This window comes from Stegostoma tigrinum, unplaced genomic scaffold (assembly GCF_030684315.1).
Source record: "Stegostoma tigrinum isolate sSteTig4 unplaced genomic scaffold, sSteTig4.hap1 scaffold_315, whole genome shotgun sequence".
NCBI classification, from domain to species: Eukaryota; Metazoa; Chordata; class Chondrichthyes; order Orectolobiformes; family Stegostomatidae; genus Stegostoma; species Stegostoma tigrinum.
Genome location: NW_026728243.1, coordinates 150,960 through 169,690, shown reverse-complemented (window position 1 = coordinate 169,690; position 18,731 = coordinate 150,960). Strand labels below are relative to the sequence as shown.

The following is an 18,731-nucleotide window of genomic DNA, read 5'->3' as shown; positions in this document are numbered from 1 at the left end:
TTTTCTTCCTCTGTTACATTGACGACTGTATCAACGCCGCCTCATGCTTCCAGGAAGAGCTCAAACAGTTCATCCACTTCACCAACACCTTCCACCCCAACTTTAAGTTCACGTGGACAATTTCTAATACCTCTCTCTCCTTCCTTGGCCTCTCTATCTCCATCTTCAGCAACCACCTAGAAATCGATATCCATTTCAAGCTCACCAACTCCAACAGCTACCTAGAATACACCTCCTCCCACCTACCTTCCTGCAAAAATGCCATCCTCTATTCCCAATTCCGCCACATCTGCTCCCAGGACGAGGCATTCCACCACTGTGCATCTCAGATGTCTTCATTTTTCAAGGACCACAACCACCTCTCTCAGTGATCGAGAACGCCCTCAACCATGTCTCCTGCATTTCCCACAACTCATCCCTCACACCCCCTCCCCGCAATAACAACCAAAACAGAATCCCCCTCCTCCTCACGTACCACCCCACCAACCTCCAATCCAACGCATCATCCTTCGACACTTCAGCCATCTGCAATCCAACCCCACCATGAAAGACATTTTTCCCTCCCCACCCTTATCTGCTTTCTGGAGGGACCACTCTCTCCATGACTCCCTTGCCTGCTCCACACTCCCCTCCAGCCCCACCACACTCGGCACTTTTCCCTGCAACCGCAGGAAGAGCTACACGTGCACCTATACCTCCCCTGTCCCCCCCATCCCAGACCCCACATCTGTTATTGCGGTATACTGCATCCGCTGTTCCCGTTGTGTCACCCTCTACATCGCGGAAACCAAGTGGCGGTTTGGGGACCACTGTGCAGAACACCTATGCTGGCTTCACACTCAACAACTGCACCTCCCAGTCGCAAAACATTTCAAACCCCCCTCCCATTCCTTCGACGACATGTCCATCCTGGGCCTCCTGCAGTGCCACAACGATTCCACCTGAAGGATGCAGGAACAGCAACTCATATTGGGAAACCTGCAGCCCAATGGTATCAATGAGGACTTCACAAGCTTCAAGATCTTCCTACCCTACCGCATCCCAAAACCAGCCCAGATTGTCCCCACCTCACTAAACCTGTTCTTGCCCCAACCTATCCCTTCCACCCACCCCATTTCCTACCTCCTAACCTCATCCCGCCCCTTGACCTGTCTGTCCTCTATGGACTGACCTATCACCTCCCTAACTCCCTACCTACACTCACCTTTCCTGGCTCCATCCCCGCCCCTTTAACTTGTCTGTCTCCCCTCCATCTATCTTCTCCTCTCTCCAACGTCTATCCACCTCCCCATCTCGCCCGATTTATTTAAGCCCCCTTCCCCTCCCCAACATCTGATGAAGGGTCTAGGCCCCAAACGTTGGCCTTCCTGCTCCTCTGATGCTGCTTGGCCTGCTGTGTCCATCCAGCCCCACACCTTGTTATCTCAGATCCTCCAACATCTGCAGTTCCTACCATCTCTGTTGGAAAAGCTCAGAGATCATGGGAACTGCATTAAAACTGCCCGAAACACCAGCTTTTGTGCCCCTGAGATGCTGCTTGTCCTGCTGCGTCCATCCAGCCCCTCACTTTGTTTTGGTGGAAAAGCTCAGCCTGTCTGCAGCATCTGTGAAGGATCAGGCAGAGTTTAACGTTTCGGATCCGGGGACCCGCCCCCAGAATTGTGGCCTCGTCCTCTGATTGGTTGGAGAACAAGCACATCCGGGGCCTTCTTCCTGTTCCGCCTCTTGCTTGTTATTGGTCGTTAGATGTTTTGGTCAGCTATGGAGCATGCGTATTGGGAGGGATATCCGGAATGAAATGGTCCTCCATGAGAGCCACAAGCGGTGAGTACAGGTTGAAGGGGAGGGCAGCTTCGGTGCTGTATTCGAGTAAGAGGGCTGCATGACAGCTCAGTTTAGGTCTCAAGTCTCAAACAGGGGTCTTCTGGTGCTGCGTGTAGATTGCAGAGAGCCTCAGGCTTCCTCCCTGAAACAGGCCCAGACTGTCCTGTGAGAGGGAAAGCCCTGTCAGGTTTTACCCTGTCAAGCCACTTCAGAATGTGATTACAGCAATGAGAGGTGTTCTCAGTAAAGCAGAACTCCAATGTGCACTCATTGGTTAGAGGTCTTTCCACTGTGACCTGTGTTAGCACCCTCGCTGAGTTTTTAAAAGTCATTTTGGCTTGAACCTGTGAGTTGAACGGTGACGTCTGGGCTGTGAGCAGCAGTTGTGCTTAAAAAATACAAAATCAATTATTGGTTTCTGAGGCCAGGCCTGAAAGTTAATTGCTGGATGTTTCTTATTCAAAAACTGTGTAGACTCTTGGCCATTAATAAGGTCAGCATCTGAGAACAGGTGCCAGCAAGTCTGGGAGGGAACATGGTCAAACAGAAGGACTTTACAACAGGGGCTTTCTGAGAAAAGGTATTTATCTGCTGATGTGACAGGGTAAAGATTTGACAATCCTCTGTCCATGTGAAACAGTGCATCATGGAAACTGCTTATGTAATGTGGTCAGTTTTGTTTTTTTTTAATTTATCTTGTGACTGTCTTTGGTGTGAATGGGGCTGGTATCAAAAGCTAATGATTTAAATCATTGCTGTGTACACTGAAGACTGTTTGCAATATGCTTGTCCTCGTGCCTGAGACTGATGGAAAAGTGTCCGTCTTCATGCACATCTTTGCTGAGCTGACTGCTGGTGTGGCAGAGGCTCAGAGAAAGACCAGAGTGGAGGGAGAGAGCTGCACAGGGTGTGGCTGTGTGGTTTGCATATTGGGGTTATTCTTCGCCCATCACCCCAACACAAAATCCAGCCAGTTGTTTCTCTCATTGTCCCTCTTCCCCAACTTTACCCCCTCCTGTACCCCCAGCCACTGTCCCACCCCACAGGTCCCCCAGTATCAGCAAACGTCCAAAGATATTTCTGACATACTATGTTGCTTTTCTCAGGGCATTCAACAACTTGAAAACTGGATTGAAAATGAGAGACAGAGCAGCCACTCCAGAAGCTTCCAAAATCACGCTGCACCTTCTTGAACTGCTGCGATCCATGTGGTGACGTAGCTCCCATGTTGCAATTTGGTAAGGAGTTATAGGATTTTCATCCAGTGGTGATAAGGTTGTGCTGATATTTGTGTCAGTTGTAATCATTTTGTTCTTATTCCACCTTCACCATATTAGAAACATAGAAAATAGGAACAGTTGCAGGCCATTGTAGCTTTTGATCCTTCTCCGATAGTCACTTTGATCATGGCTGATCATTCTACTCAGCCTCTTCCCACGTGATAGTCATACCCTTTGATCCCTTAAGCCCTCACAACTATAATATCGTCGTCGTCGTCATCATCATCAGCATCAGTGTTTGGCCTTAACTGCTTTCTGTGGCAGCAAATTTCACAGGGTCACCAGTCTCTGTTTTTTTTAAAAAAGGTTTCCTCATTTCAGCCGTTAACAGCTTAGCCCATGCCCCTAAGATCTGACTCCCTGGTCATTGACAACATCCGTCCTGAATTTAGGCTTGTTAGAATGTTATTGGCTTCTGTGAAATCTTTCCTCATCCTTCTAAACTAGGGCGGCACGGTGGCTCCGTGGTTAGCACGGCAGCCTCACCGCACCAGGGACCCAGGTTCGATTCCAGCCTCGGGCAACTGTCTGTGGAGTTTACACATGCTCCCTGTGTCTGCGTGGGTTTCCTCTGGGTGCTCCGGTTTCCTCCCACAGTCAAAAGATGTGTAGGCTAGGTGGATTGGCCATGCTAAATTGCCCGTAGTGTTCGGGGGTACGTGGGTTGGAGGGGGATGGGTCTGTGTGCGATACTTCAAGGGGTGGTGTGGACTTGTTGGGCCGAAGGACTGTTTCCACACTGTAGGGAATCTAATCTAATCTAAACTCCCGTGAATTTCATCCTAACCAATCAGTGCTGGACTTATACGTAAGTCTTGCCATTCCAGGAATCAGTCTCATCAACTTTGTGAATAGCGTCCATAGACAGAACATCCTTCTCCAGATAAGAATTCCAAATTTGCACATACCATCCCAGGTGTGGTCTCACTAAGATCCTGTACAATTTCAGCAAGACATCCCTGCTCCTGTACTCAAATGCTGTCACTCTGAGGGTCAAAATACCATTAGCCCTCTTTGCCCCCCGTTGCACCTGCATGCTTACTGTCAGTGACTTGTGTTTTCCTAGTTTTGTAATCCAACTGGATAGTCTTGAACTTATCCACATTATATTTCATCTGCCTTGCATTTTTGCCCCACTCACTCAACTCCAAGTCACACTGAAGCATGCTTGCATCTTCCTCACAGATCACTGTCCTAATCCTACAAGCTTGCAGATACGATATTCAAGTTTTCTCATTTAAATAGCTAATAGACGATGTGAGTACCTGGCGTCCATCACTGACCCCTACACTATCACACTGGTCACTGGCTGGCACACAGAAGCAATCAGATCTCATATGCTTTAACTTTATTTGCTAATCTCTTCTGTGGGACCTTTTGAACGCCTTCTCAAAGCGCACATGAGCATCATCCACTGGATTTTCAACTCCAAATGAAACTTTCCAGCAGTTTTGTCCAGCATGACTTCCCTTTCATAAATCCATACTGACTCTAATTCTGTTACTGTCTTCCAGTGTTACATTAAGGTCTATAATTCTCAGGCTTCTCCCGACATCCCTTCTAAAACAAAGGCATAATATTAGCCATTTCTGGCCATCTGGCGCCTCACCCATATTTATAGATGATACCAACATTTTTGCAATTTCTTCCCTTCCCATAATGTCTTGGGATACATTAGATCAGGTGCTGAAGATTTATCCATCTTCATATTTCCAAGACATTTAACTCTTCCTCTCCTGCAACATGAACTGTTTCCAAAATGTCAAAAATTATTTGAGTTCTGCAGCCTCCTTCGTTCCAACTTGTCCATGCCGACCAGTTTCCCAAACTGAACGAGTCCCACTTGCTTGTGTTTGGTCCATATCCCTCTCAACCTTTCATATTCATGTACCTGTATAAATGTCTTTTAAATATTGGAAGTGTACCTACATCTGCCACTTCCGTTGGCGGTTCATTCCACATAGAAACAACCTTCTGTTTGAAAGAGCTCCCACTTGTCTACCTTTAAATCTTTCTCCGCTCCCTTTAAAAATATACCCTCCAGTTTGGACTCCCCTCTACAAGGGAGAAGACCCTTGCTGTACACATTATACCCCTCATGATTTTATAAACCTCTCTAAAGTCATCCCTCAACCTCCTATTTTCAAGTGAAATCCTAGTCTCTCCTCATAACTCATACCCTCCAGTACTGGTAAACTATGGACTGTAAGTGTGGCATGAAGCCACCCAGAGTAGAAAGTTAATCCAACCACGAGAAGCATCACATAGTCTCCATCTGTTTGGCCCTTCGTCAAATAGTTTGGCAAAAGGGACTGTCCAACTTCATACATAGAGAGTGAACGTTTCAGCTGGTTTTCTCCAGCCCCCTAGTCTTGAAATACCTCACGTGAATGAAAAGGGAACTTCCATTCACCTTATCTGTACTCTTCATGATTTTATAAACATATAAGTCCACGCCTCCAATTCTTAGACTGCAGTGGAAAAAGATCCCAAGCGATCAAGCCTCTCCTTAGGACTCAAAGCCTCCATTCCTGGCAACATCCTGATAATTTTTTTCTGAACCCTTCCAAGCATGATGATATTCTTCGTATGACAGGAGATCCGAAGTAGACACATTATTCCAGAAGAGGCCTCACTGATGTTCTGCACAACTTCAACATCACATCCCAACTCCTATACACAAAAGATCTGAGCAGTGAAGGCAAGCAGGCTAAACACCGACTTAACCACCCTTTCTACATGTGATGCCAACCTCACAGAATTAAGGGCCTGAACCCTGAGGTCTCTCTGTTCGACAACACTAACCCCAAGACCCTACGTTTAATTGTCTACGTCCTGATCTTGTTTGTTTTACCAAAATGAAATAACTCGCCTTTATCCAAATTAAACACCACCTGCCATTCTTCAGCCTGTTGACCCTATAAATCAAGATCTCTTTGTAATCTTGGACAGCCTACTTCGCTGTCCACTATCCTGCTTATTCTGGTGTCATCTGCAAACTTACTGACCATGTCTCCACTATTCTCATCTAAATCGCTTTTTTATATAAAGTCAAACAAAATTAGAGCGAGCACTGAACCCTGTGCAACACCTCTGGGAACAGGCCTCCGGTCTGATAAACAACCCTCCACCACCAGTGTCTGTGTCCTGTCACTAAGCCATATTTGTATCCAGTTGACAAGCTCCCCCCGAGTCCCATATGATCTAACTTTACTAATTAGTCCTCCTTGTGGAACATTGTCAAAGGATTTAGTCTTCTCAATATAAACTACTTCCACCACTCCGCCCTCAATTATCTTCTTTGTTACTTCTCCAAGAAAATCAATCAACTAATCATTCCTATCTCTCCAAATACATAAATCCTACATTTCACAATTACCTTCAACTACATACCCAAAACCGAAGTCAGACTCTCAGCTCGATAGTTCCCAGGCTTCTCCTTATGTCCCTTAAACGAAGGCACAATTTTAGCCACTCTCCAGTGATCTGGCACCTCACTCGTAATTATAGATGATACAAATATTTCTGCAAGGGGGCCCCATGTTTTCTCTTTAACTTCCCACAACATGGTTTGATGCACTAGAGCAGGACCTAAAGGTTTAAAGTCAGAGTGTAACACAGCACGGAAACAGGCCCTTCGGCCCAAACTGGTCCATGCTGACTCTGTTGCCCACTCAACAAGTTCTAATTGCCTGCATTTGGTCCACGTCCCCCTACAAACACTTTCCATCTATGTACCTGCCCAAATGTTTTTTTTTTAATTGTTCTTTTTGAGCCTGTCTCAACCACTTTCTCTGGCAGCCCGTTCCAAATATGCACCACTCTCTATGTGAAGAAGTTGCTCCTCGCATCCTCCTTAAATCTGCCCCCTCTCACCTTAAATCTGTACACTCCAGTTTCCCATTCCCCATCCCTGGGAAAAAGACTACATGCATTCTTCCTATCTAAGCCCCTCATGATTTTATCCACCTCAGTAAGGTCAGCTCTCATTCTCCTACATTCCAAGGAATAAAATCCAATCCTGGCCAACCTCTCCTCAGAACCCAGGCCTACTATTCCTAGCAACATCCTTGTAACTCCTCTTTGCACATTTTCCAGTTTAGCTATGCCTTTCCTGTAACAGTATGACCAAAACTGTGCACCGCACTGCAAATGTGGCCTCTCCAATGACTTGTACATCTTTAATGTCCCAACTCTTATAAGCACTGCCTTGACCGAAGAAGGCCGGCCTGCTAAATGCTTTGCTCACCACCCTGTCTACCTGTGATGCTGCTTTCAACCAACTATGTACTTGTACTCCTCAGTGTCTCTGTCCCACAATACTCCTCAGAACTTACGATTCACTGTATGGCTCTGACCTCGGTTGAACTTTCCAAAGGCCAACACCTCACACTTAGCTGTATTGAATTTCATTTGGCAATCCTCAGCCCACTTCCCGCTGTAATTTTTGATAACTTTCACTGCAATCAGTGATACCTCTTAATGTTGTATCATCCGCAAACTTACTAATCATGCTGTGTACATTCACATCCAGATCGTTTATGAAAGTGAAAAATAACAAAGGTCCCAGTACTGACCCGTGTTACACCATGAGCCACAGGACTCCCGTCCAAGAACCAACCTTCAGCCATCAGGCTCTTATTCCTACCATCGAAAACATGAGCTAGCTCTCCCTGGATCCCGCACAACCGAACCTTCATGACTAGCCTGCTGTACAGGTCCTTGTTAAAGGCCTGACTAAAGTCCACATAGACAGCATTCTCTGCCTTACTCTCATCAATCCTCTTGCTTACCTCTTCGAAAAGCATGAATAGATTTGTCAGACATGATTCTTGTGCACAAAGCCATGATGACTATCCCAAATCAGACCTTGAATATCCAAGCATTTGTGCACCCACTCTCTGAATATCTTCTTCAATGCCGTGTCTACCACTAGTTCAATGGACTGTAGTCCCCTGGCTGGTTTTTGCTACCTTTCTTAAACAATGAGACAACACTAGGCACCTTCCAGTCTTCTGGAATTTCAGCAATGGCAAAAGATGAAGCAAAAATCTCTGCAATTTCTTCCGCAGCCTCCCGCAGTGTCCGAAGCTGGACTTCATCAGGTCCAGTGGATTTATCAACCTTAAAGTGCTTTAAGGCTGTAAACACCTCCGCGATGGTCCAGAACATCCCCACTTACTTCCCTTTTTTTCCTTAGCATCCATGATTCTCTACTTAATAAACACTGAGAAGAAATTCATTAAAATCTCCCCCATCTCGGTGAACTGTTTTCAAACCAAAATATTTCTACTCCTGACTTGTCTAGCCTCCATTTCTTTCTCAACAGTAAAAACTGATGCAATATATTCCTTTACGATCCCTCTCTCCTCCTGTGGTTCAACACAAAGTTGACCTTTTTCAACTTTATGGAGCCCTGCTTGCTCTCTCGGTGCTCTCTTCCTCTAAATGCACTTGCAAAAACTCTGAATTATTCTGAAGCTTATTTACCATGGCAGTTTCAAGTTGCTTTTTTGCCGTCCTGACGTCCTGTTTAAGAATTCCCCTAACACTATTTACACTGTTCAAGATATTCATTTGAGCCAAGTTGTTTGCATCTAATAATTTATTATTATTATTTTCTTGACTGAAACCTGAGTATCTTTTTCACCCATTGTTCTCTAATCCTACCAGCTGTACCTTTCACTCGAAAAGGGACATAATGACTCTGAATTATCACACTTTTGAAAGCCTCCCACTTATCAGACATCCTTATACCTGCAGTCTACTCCTGATACCTTTTGAAAGTTACAAGAACAGAAGTTGCTGGAACAGCTTACCAAGTCTGCCAGCATCTGTGAGGAAAAATCAGAGTTAACATTTCGGGTCAGTTGATCCTTCCTCGGAACTTTTGAAAGTTCTTGTCTTATATCATTAAAATTTGCCTTCCTCCAATTGAAAACTTGTAATTTTTTTCTGGAAGACACATCCTTTTCAACAACTGTTTTAAAACTGATAGAATTACTATCACAAGATTCAAAGTTTCTCTGTTCTGCCACTTCAGTCACTTGCTGTGCCTTATTAACCAAGAAAAGCTTTTTATTTTCATAGGAACATTGATTTATTGGTAAAGAAAACTTTATTGAACACATTTCACAAATTACTCACCATCCAAATCTTTAACACTCTGTCAACCCATTTAAATGTTTGGAAACTGTAGATCACTAACTATTATAATCTTATTATTCTTACACCTATCTGAGATCTCTCGGCACATTTGTTCCTCAATTTCCCTCTGACTATTAGGAAGCCTATGGTACAATCCCATGAGATGATCGTTCCTTTTTATTTCTAATTTCAACATATGTTTTCATTGGATGGTGTTTCTAAAATATCTCTTCTGGTGATAGCAGCAATGTTTTCCTTATTAATAAAAGCTACTCCCTCACCTGTTTTGCCCCCCTTTCGATCTTTCCTCTGAAATCTGGAACATTATTACAGGAAAAATATCTTGCAGGAGTTGGATGAAGTGGAAAAATTCTTCCTACCAAAATGAATGGAGCAAAATATTCATTAAATGGAATTCTGAAGTGCAGAAGAATTTAAATTAAGAAATTGAGTTTCAGAGTTAGTGTGCAGATATAGAATGTTATCAGAGGGTCATACAGCATGGAAACAGGCCCATCGATACAACTAGTTCATGCCGACCATGTTCCCAAACTAAACTAGTTCCATCTTCCTGCGTTTGGCCCATATTCGCACTCAACCTTTCAAATTCATGTACTTATCTGAATGTTTTTTGAACATTGTAACTGTACCCACATCCACCACACTGAGCACTCTGTGTAAAACAAAAAGTTGTCCGTCATGTCCTTTTTAAATCTTTCTCCCCTCATCTTAAAAAAATGCCCCTGGTTTTGAAACCCCCCACCTGAGGGAAAATACCTTTGCTATTCCTTATCTGTGTCTCTCATTATTTTATTAACCTATATAAGGCCATCTCTCAACCCCTTAGCTTCCAGTGAAAGAAGTCCCAGCCAATCCAGCGTATTTTTATAACTCAAACCCTCCATTCCCAGCAATATCCTGGTAATTTTGACCAAACCCACTCCAGTTTAATAATAATCTTCCCATAACAGGACGACCAGAGCAGCACACAGTCCGACCGAAGAGGACTAGCCAACATAACTTCCCAAGTCCTGTACTCAGACCTGAGCAATGAAGACAAGTGTGCTAAACGCCTTCTTAACCACCCTGTCTACCTGTGATGCAAATTTCAAAGAATGATGTACCTGAAACCCGAGGTTTTTTTCTGTTCTGCAACACTACCGAGAGCCCAACCATTAATTGTGTAAGTCCTGCCTTTGTGAAGTATTGTGTTGTGGTAAAACAAACATTTATGCAGATAAAATTCAATCTGCCATTTATCAGCCCATTGCTCCAATTGATCAAGATCTCTCTGAAATCCAGAAAGCCACGAGGCCATCTCCCTTGTTATGACAACAAGTAATAATCAATTAAAAGATGTTCTGCTTCATTTGTACAAGGAAGGGGTCAGACCAAATCTCAAATACCGTATCAGGTTTTGGCCTTCCGTTCTTTTATTCAAAGTGTCTCAGAGGAGGTTTACAAGATTGAAACCTGCAATCAGTGGGTTGTCTGAGGAAGATGGACTGGGCAGGAAAGATGGTAAAGGATTTGTCAGGAGCTGCTGATTAAAACAGGAAACTCATGTGAGCCAGGATATAGGGTGTAGTGAAGTAGAGTCTGTTTGGGTTGAGCTGAGAAACACCAATGGACAGAAAATGACCTTAGTGCTGCATATGGACCCCAAGCTGCAGTAATATTGGGGAAGGCATTAGGGTGGAATTGAGAGATACAAGGCATAAAGTTATGGCTTTAATTACAGGTGACTGCAACCTACTTATAAATTGCCCAAATCACACTGTACCAGTACAGTGCAGGAGGAATCCTTAGTGTCTATACGGTACAATTTTATGAATCAACATGTTGAAGAAGCAGATGGGTTTTGTACAATGAGGATGGAATAATTGACAATCCAGTTGAGTATGGGCCCTTAAGGTTGGATGAGTGACCACAATAGGATAGAATTCTTCACAAAGCTGGAGAGTGATCATGGGATGTGCGGGAGTGGAATGTCTTATCGTGGGAGCAGATGCAACGGAGGCGGAGGAATTGGGAATAGGGGATGGAATTTTTTGCAGGAGCGTGGGTGGGGGGGAGGTGTATTCTAGGTAGCTGTGGGGGTCCTGCACTTTGTAACAGTACAGTGCAGGAGGAATCTTTAGTGTCTATATGGTACAATTTTATGAATCAACATGTTGAAGAAGCAGATGGGTTTTGTACAATGAGGATGGAATAATTGACAATGCAGTTGAGTATGGGCCCTTAAGGATGAGTGACCACAATAGGATAGAATTCTTCACAAAGCTGGAGAGTGATATTGTAGTTTCTGAGACTCAGGTCCTGTAATTAAATGAAAGAAGTTAAAATGGTATGAGACACGAGCTAGTTGTGATAAATGGTGAATCAGTGTTTAAATGGATGATGGGAAATGGGTAATGACAAACATTGAAAGAGGACAATGACAAGCTGTGGAAGTTATTCATCGCAGCCTGGCATAATAACAAAATGGGAAACATGATCAAACCACAGCACAGAAATGGAAATGAACAGGTATTAAATTTAAGGAAGCAGCATACACAATTAGGCCAATAAAACAACTGACAACAGGATTGGGAGCAGTTTAGATTTCTGCAAAGGGAAACAAAGGGATTCAATCAGAGTGACAAAACAGAACATGAGTGCATGCTTGCAGGGACCATACACCCAATAAAATGTTGTTTTATATTCATTTACAGGACATGGACTTTGCTGGCTTGGCCAGAATTTATTGCCCATCTGTGATTGCACAGAGGGCTATCAAGTGTCAGCTGCATTGCTGTACGGCTGGAGGCACTCACAGACCAAACCAGGTAAGGATAACAGTTCCTTTCCCTGAAGGATATTAGTGAGCCAGATGGGTTTTTCCTGACGATCAACAACGGTTTCATGATCATCATTAAACTCTTAGTTGAAGATTGGCAGTGAAAGACTGGTCAAGAAGAATATAGGGTCTCCTTACAAGCAGAAACAAGGAATTTATAATGGGGTGCAAAGTGATTGCAGACCAATTAGATATGTCTGACGTTTTCAATAAGGAGGATACAAATAACGTCCCAAAATTAAGGGGGATCACAGGGTCTAATAGGAAGGTGGAATCAGTATTAGTAGGAAAATGATATTGGGACAACTAATGGGATAACAGGCAGATAAATCCCCAGACACTGATAACCTTCATCTCAAAGTACCTTAGGAAGTGGCTGTAGAAATAGCAGATTCACAAATGGTTTTCCTCCAAATTCTCTAGACTCAGTTTTTATGGATTGGAGGATCGCTAATGTAACCCTAATATGTAAGAAGGGAGTGAGAAAGAAAACAGGGAATGTGCATAAAATTGATAGTTGAAAAAATATTTTCGGGTCAGCTATAAAAGATGGAATAACAGTGCACTTGGAAGGTAGTGTCAAGATCAGCCAGAGCCAGTGGAGCCTTTTTCCGTGCTGTAGACTCTGCGTTGGACGTGAATTCCCTCTACACCACTCACCATCCTGACTTGGAAATGTATTGCTGGGTCAAAATCCTGAATTCTCTCCCTCAGAGCATTATGCGTCCACCTACCATTCATGGGCTACAGTGGTTCATGGACACAGAACACTGCCACCTTCTTAATGACAATTAAACACAGCCAGCAATGCCCACAGGATTTTGTTTAAAAAAAAACTATCGAGGCCAAGTGGGAAGGTTGAATTGAAGACTAAATAGATCAACTTTGACCTTTTTGAAGCTCGAGAGGCAGAATGGATAACTGATTCCTAATTTGTGTGTTCTCTACTCCTATTAAAATGCATCATCTCACCAGGAATGATGTATTCCCTGTAAGTTGGAAGGATGACAGCTGATGTGATTAAAACTTTTCAAATGTAAATTGAAGCTGGTCGGGGTGTAGAGAGGAACTAATCCACTGGGTGAGTGAAGTGGGAGCACAAACACCCTCCTCACCCACAGTAATCAGACAAGACTTGAGCTTCTTTGTCCTGCGGTTTATTCAAACGTAGGAATGAGGAACAAGTGTGGGTCACTCGGCCCCTCGAGCCTGCTCTGCGACTCAATAAAATCACTGCTGATCTAATTTCAACCTCTGCTCTATGTGCCTATATATCTCAGAATATCTTTCATTGTCTTGGTCAACAAGAATCTGTCTCTGCCTTTAAAAAAAAATAGATGCTGCATCCACTACCTTTTTACGAAGGGAGTCACAAAGATTCTCAGCCCTCAGAGAAAATAAATGTTCCTCACTATTTCAAATGGACTCACCCTTACCTTTCAACAATGACCCTCAGTTCTAGATCCTTCCACAAGAGGGACCATGTTTTCACCATGCATCTGGTCAGGTCCCCTCAGGATCTTTCATGTTTCAATTTAGTCTCCTCTTTCTTTTCTAAACTCCAGACAATACAGGCCGAGCCTGTATTTTCCTCTAGATCATTCCAGATATTAGTCCATTGAATCTTCCCTGAAATGTTTCATAACAACCTTCTTTAAGTCGGGTGACCAGAACTGAACACAGTACTCCAAATACAAATCCCACCAGTGCAAAAGGGGAATTAATTATCGAAAGGAGGACCATGAATTCCGACTTGCTTACAGGAATGCATTTTCAGCAAGCCTCGGTCATTTACACGTATCCAGTTACAGAGTGACACAGGTTATGGTCAGATAGGTGTACGGTTTGTATTGTTACACCGACAGCATTGTTGTGGTCTCACTGAAACCTCCCACTCTGGCTCTGCACAAATAATGATTGGCTCTGCAGCCAGTTCCCACAGCCTGATTTGTCCTGTATTTTTCATCTTCTGTCCTTTCAAAGATATCAAATGATCCAAGTGAAATAGCTCAGCAGGACTGACAACATCTGTGAAGGAAAGAACAGAGTTAATGTTTTGAGTTCGGTGACCCTTCCTCTGAACTTCAGAAAGGATCATCAGACCTGAAACATTAACCTGTTTTTTTCATTCACAGATGTTGCCAGACCTGCTGAGCTTTACTAGCAAATTATTTTTCACTCCTGATCTACAGCATCTGCAGTTTCTAATGATCCAGGTGACAATCTAGCAGCTTTCATTCTACTTTTAACTGTTGTAAATTTATTTTTCCAGGGAATTGGAAAGGAAGTATTTACTGACAGGCTGCTCAACTCAAACTTTGGATCAAGAACTGTCAGATTCACTTCATTCTCAGGAGCTTTGAACATTTAAGGAACAAGTGTCATTCACAGTGAAGAGAAACCATACAGGTGGTCTGTGTGGACAAGCCTTCAGTCAATTGTCTGGCCTGTCGATACGTAAATGCAGTTCCCTGGTTTCTCTGTGCTGTGCGTGTCCTTGTCTTTGTCCAGATTGGGCGATCAGGTGAAATTGAGACAATGCAGAGAGAAGGCCTATTTTTTTTTTCTTGTTGTGAATGTGTTTTTGTTCTTCCTTATTCTCCCGTAGAATGTGGGTATCACTGGTCAGGACAGCATTTGTTGTTCATCCCTAATTTACCTTGAACTGATGTCAGAGGGCAGATAGGGATCAACCATGTTGTTGTGGGCCTCAAGCCACTTGTATGCCAGACCAGGCAAGGACTTCCCTTCCAAAGGGACATGAATGAATGGGATTTCAGGAAATTAAAGCCATGGCCTCTGTTCCTGAAATTCAAGTTTACTTTCCAGATTTTATTCATTGAATTTAAACTCCAGCAGCTGCTGTGTCTCAGTCCCCAGGGATTATCACCACTGCACTGCTATCTCTCCGCTGTATTGCCTTACTGTAGAGGATAATGTTCACTGTTCAGATCATCCCAGAGTGACAGAACAGGAGAAGGCCATTTGGACCATCACACCGGTGTTGGTTCTTGTTGAGAAAGGGATTGAGTGAAAGGAAAAAGTACCAGCTGATGCATGTTTGCAACATTTACAATGTGTGTCCATGTCAGGATAAATGTGGTTTAATGTAGATTGAAGTGGTTACTGAGAGCAAGAAGCTGATGCAGAGACAATGTGAGCAAAATTAACTTAGCTGCTAACAAACATCAATTTGTTGGTGACGACAGCAGAGAATGGTTTCAATCCAGTGACCTTCTGGGTAATGGGCCCAGCATGCTCCCTTTACACCACGCCCTGCCAGGTAACTCAACTGGAACACATTTGACTTCCTTCTTGCTTTCGAATGGCAGTGCGCACACACACACACACAAACACACACACAAACACACACAGACTCACACACACCAATGTATGATTAACTTACACACAATGTCACAAAGCTGCATTAGAACATTATTCAAACGAGCCACCACACACTGCAGCGCAGAGCAGAAGAAAATCACCTATACAGCGTATTCAAAAAGAATGGGAACCCTATGAACACAGTCTGCCGATTCCGCAGCAATAAACCCAAACAAACAGGCAAAACGGGCTCAGAAACCATAACCACGCTCCCCTACATCAAAGACATTTCCGAAATGACTGCCAGACTACTCGGACCTCTTGGCATCAGGGCAGCCCACAAACCCACCAGCACACTAAAACAGCAGCTAATGAACTTAAAAGACCCTAAACAGACAACAAACAAAACAAACGTCATCTACAAAATACCTTGCAAGAACTGTGACAAACACTACATTGGACAAACTGGCAGAAAGCTAGCCACCAGGATACATGAACATCAACTAGCCACAAAACGACATGACCCACTATCATTCGTATCCTTACATACAGATAAGGAAGGACACCACTTTGATTGGGACAACACATCCATCCTAGGGCAAGCCAAACAGAGACACGCACAAGAATTCCTAGAGGCATGGCATTCCAACCGGAACTCCATCAACAAACACATTGGCTCCAAATCAATCTACCATCCCCTGAGAAAAAGAACAGGAAATGACATCACCAACCCAAGGAAACCTAACCGGATAAATAGAACGCGGGACATAACGCCAGTGCTTCATCGGAGGCTCACTGATGATGTTACCTAGAATGATGACGCAACGTCTGAAAAATAACCTTCCAGCTCAGCGAGCAAACTCACATCCAGAACAGTTCAAGATCCAACAAAAGAAGCTAGTCTTTTTACAAATTCTGTTCATACCAACATCGCTCTGTGATATTTCCCACAGCCTGATGACCTAATATTCCCTGCTCCATGTTAATAAAAGCAGCTCTGGGTGAGGTTCAAGTTCACAGCCTTGGCATTTTACGCACCTCTGTACCATCACAGAAGGACCGCACGCTCACCGATTGTGTGATAGGAACCACAAAGTAGCCCAGAGCGCTCATTGCCATTCCCCATTTCCCGTTGTATCCTCGTATCTGGGCCACTGCGGCTCTGATTCCAGGCCTGGGAACTGGGATTATCTGGTCTTCTGCAGCAGTACCTTGTGCGAGGGAATTTTGGTGAGGTTGCTGATGTGAAACAGACAACAATAGAAGGACACAGTACGGCCTCACACACTGGCCACACTGTCATACATCAAGAATATATTAGAAGTGACAACAAGACCCCTCAGACCACTGAGAGTCATGGTGGCCAGACACACCCACAGCCGCTCAATGACAAACACGTACAAGAATTAAAGATCCCATTCCCACAACATGCAGAACCAATGCAGTTTACAAAATACCATGCAATTACAACTGTAAACATTACATCGGACAGACAAGAATAAAACTAGACATCGGAATTCAAAAACTTCAACCAGCAGCAAAACGGAATGACAAACTCTCCTCAATATTGAGACACGCAGACAATGAAGGCCATCAGTTCAACTGGGACAAGATAACCATAGTAGCCGAAGCCAAACATAGACACACACAGGAATTCCTCGAGGCATTGTTCTCCATCCGTCATGCAATCGTCAAACATAAAGAATTGGACCCCATTTACAAACCCACACAGATCAAAACCAGAAATGACACTCCTCACCATAACAGAGCAAACAGTATAAATTCCAAGTGGAGGAGAAAAACATTGTTTCAACGGAGGCTCTACTGATGATGTCATGTAGCATGGTGATGAACCATCTGAACAAGAACAAGCCAGCTCGGCGAACAAGTCAACAACTCACCCACAAACTGAGCTATAAATCTTTGCCAAAACTTTGAGCCGAGTTCAGCGTGAGAGCTGAAGACCAGTTTTCCTGTTTACCCTGGTACACAGATCACTCCGGATCAATCACCCACATTGACAATCATTTGTGTGTTGCCCTTTCCATGTCTCACCTTGGTTCAGCTTTCTGAGGGGTTCCATGCAATTTTCATTTTGCACATTTTACTGCGGAGAGTTTTGCAGCCTCATTTCAAGACCATTGAGTTTACAAACAGAAAGAGACCATTCAGACCATCACCTCTGCTCTGCCATTCAATGAGATCCTGTCTGATCTGCACTTTGTTGCCTTTCCCCATAATCCTTGATACTTTTATTGCTTAAAGATCTGTCAATCTCAGCCTTAAATATACTTATTGGCCCAGCCACAACAAACCTCTGCTGCAAAGAATTCCACCAATTCACAACTGTCTGAGAGAAAATTTCTTCCTCATGTCTGGTTTAAATATGAAACCCCACTCTGACATGAGATATTCTGGTCCTAGACTGTCCTAGAACGGAACCAACCTTTCTGCAACCAAACCGTTAATTCTCCAAAAAACCTGCATGTTTCAATAAGGAGCAAGGTTTTTACTTTGCAGTACAGTGTTTGGGCAGATGAAGGAAATGAATTCCAGAGCTTCAGAGCGTTAGAAAAGGATTTGCAGATCAGAAACTTGCTTAGATACAGCAAGATCTAAGCGTGCCACTTGATTCTTTAATCATTCATCACTGGATAATATTGGTCTTTGAATGTCAGTATTGAGAAAAATAAAAGTAACATTAAGTTACTTCCTTTCATCTCCCAGTAACTATTGCCCAATATCTTAAATCTCTGTTTCTAATAATTTTACGATCAGTGAAGAGGAACAGCTGCTCTTTACCTACCTGATCTAAATCTATCATAAACCTAGACACCTTTGTCAAAGATCACCTCAGTCTCCTTCGCTTTATGCAGAAAAGCTTCAGTTTCTCCAACCTGACCTTACAACTAATATCCCTCAGTTCCTGAATCATTCTGATCAATCTCCTTTCAATCACTCCACAGACCCTCACATCCTTGGTGCACACCACCCGTTTGTGCAGACGCGAATGCTCTGTGTTCAAGTGGGTGATGTTATCACACACGGGCAATTGCTTAGTGACATCACCCCAATTCATGGGCATTTCATGAACTGTGGGTTTCCTCTGACCCCAATGGTTCTGATGCCTTTTGAGCTGCAGACTCCAGCATTTGGTTTTAAAGTTGAAGACAATGAATTTATTTCAGTATTTTTAACCAGTAATGTACACATTTTGTATCAGAGATAATGGGAACTGCAGATGCTAGAGAATCTGAGATAACAAAGTGTGGAGCTGGATGAACACAGCAGGGCAAGCAGCAGATTAGGAGCACAAA

The 18,731-nt window shown here is 43.6% G+C and overlaps 1 long non-coding RNA gene across 3 annotated transcripts in view; it reads left to right on the top strand.

The window, feature by feature from the left end:
- Positions 1 to 1,636: 1,636 nt before the first annotated feature.
- LOC132208224 (uncharacterized) overlaps positions 1,637 to 18,731 on the top strand; it is a 63,453-nt gene continuing 46,358 nt past the window's right edge. The window contains exons 1-4 of one of the 3 annotated variants that reach the window (XR_009444309.1): positions 1,637 to 1,824; positions 2,931 to 3,062; positions 10,223 to 10,434; positions 11,966 to 12,079. This is a non-coding gene — a long non-coding RNA (uncharacterized LOC132208224). Of the gene's footprint in view, positions 1,825 to 2,930; positions 3,063 to 10,222; positions 10,435 to 11,965; positions 12,080 to 14,362; positions 14,701 to 18,731 lie in introns of those variants that run through there. The other 2 variants (XR_009444308.1, XR_009444307.1) reach the window with 2 other exon arrangements.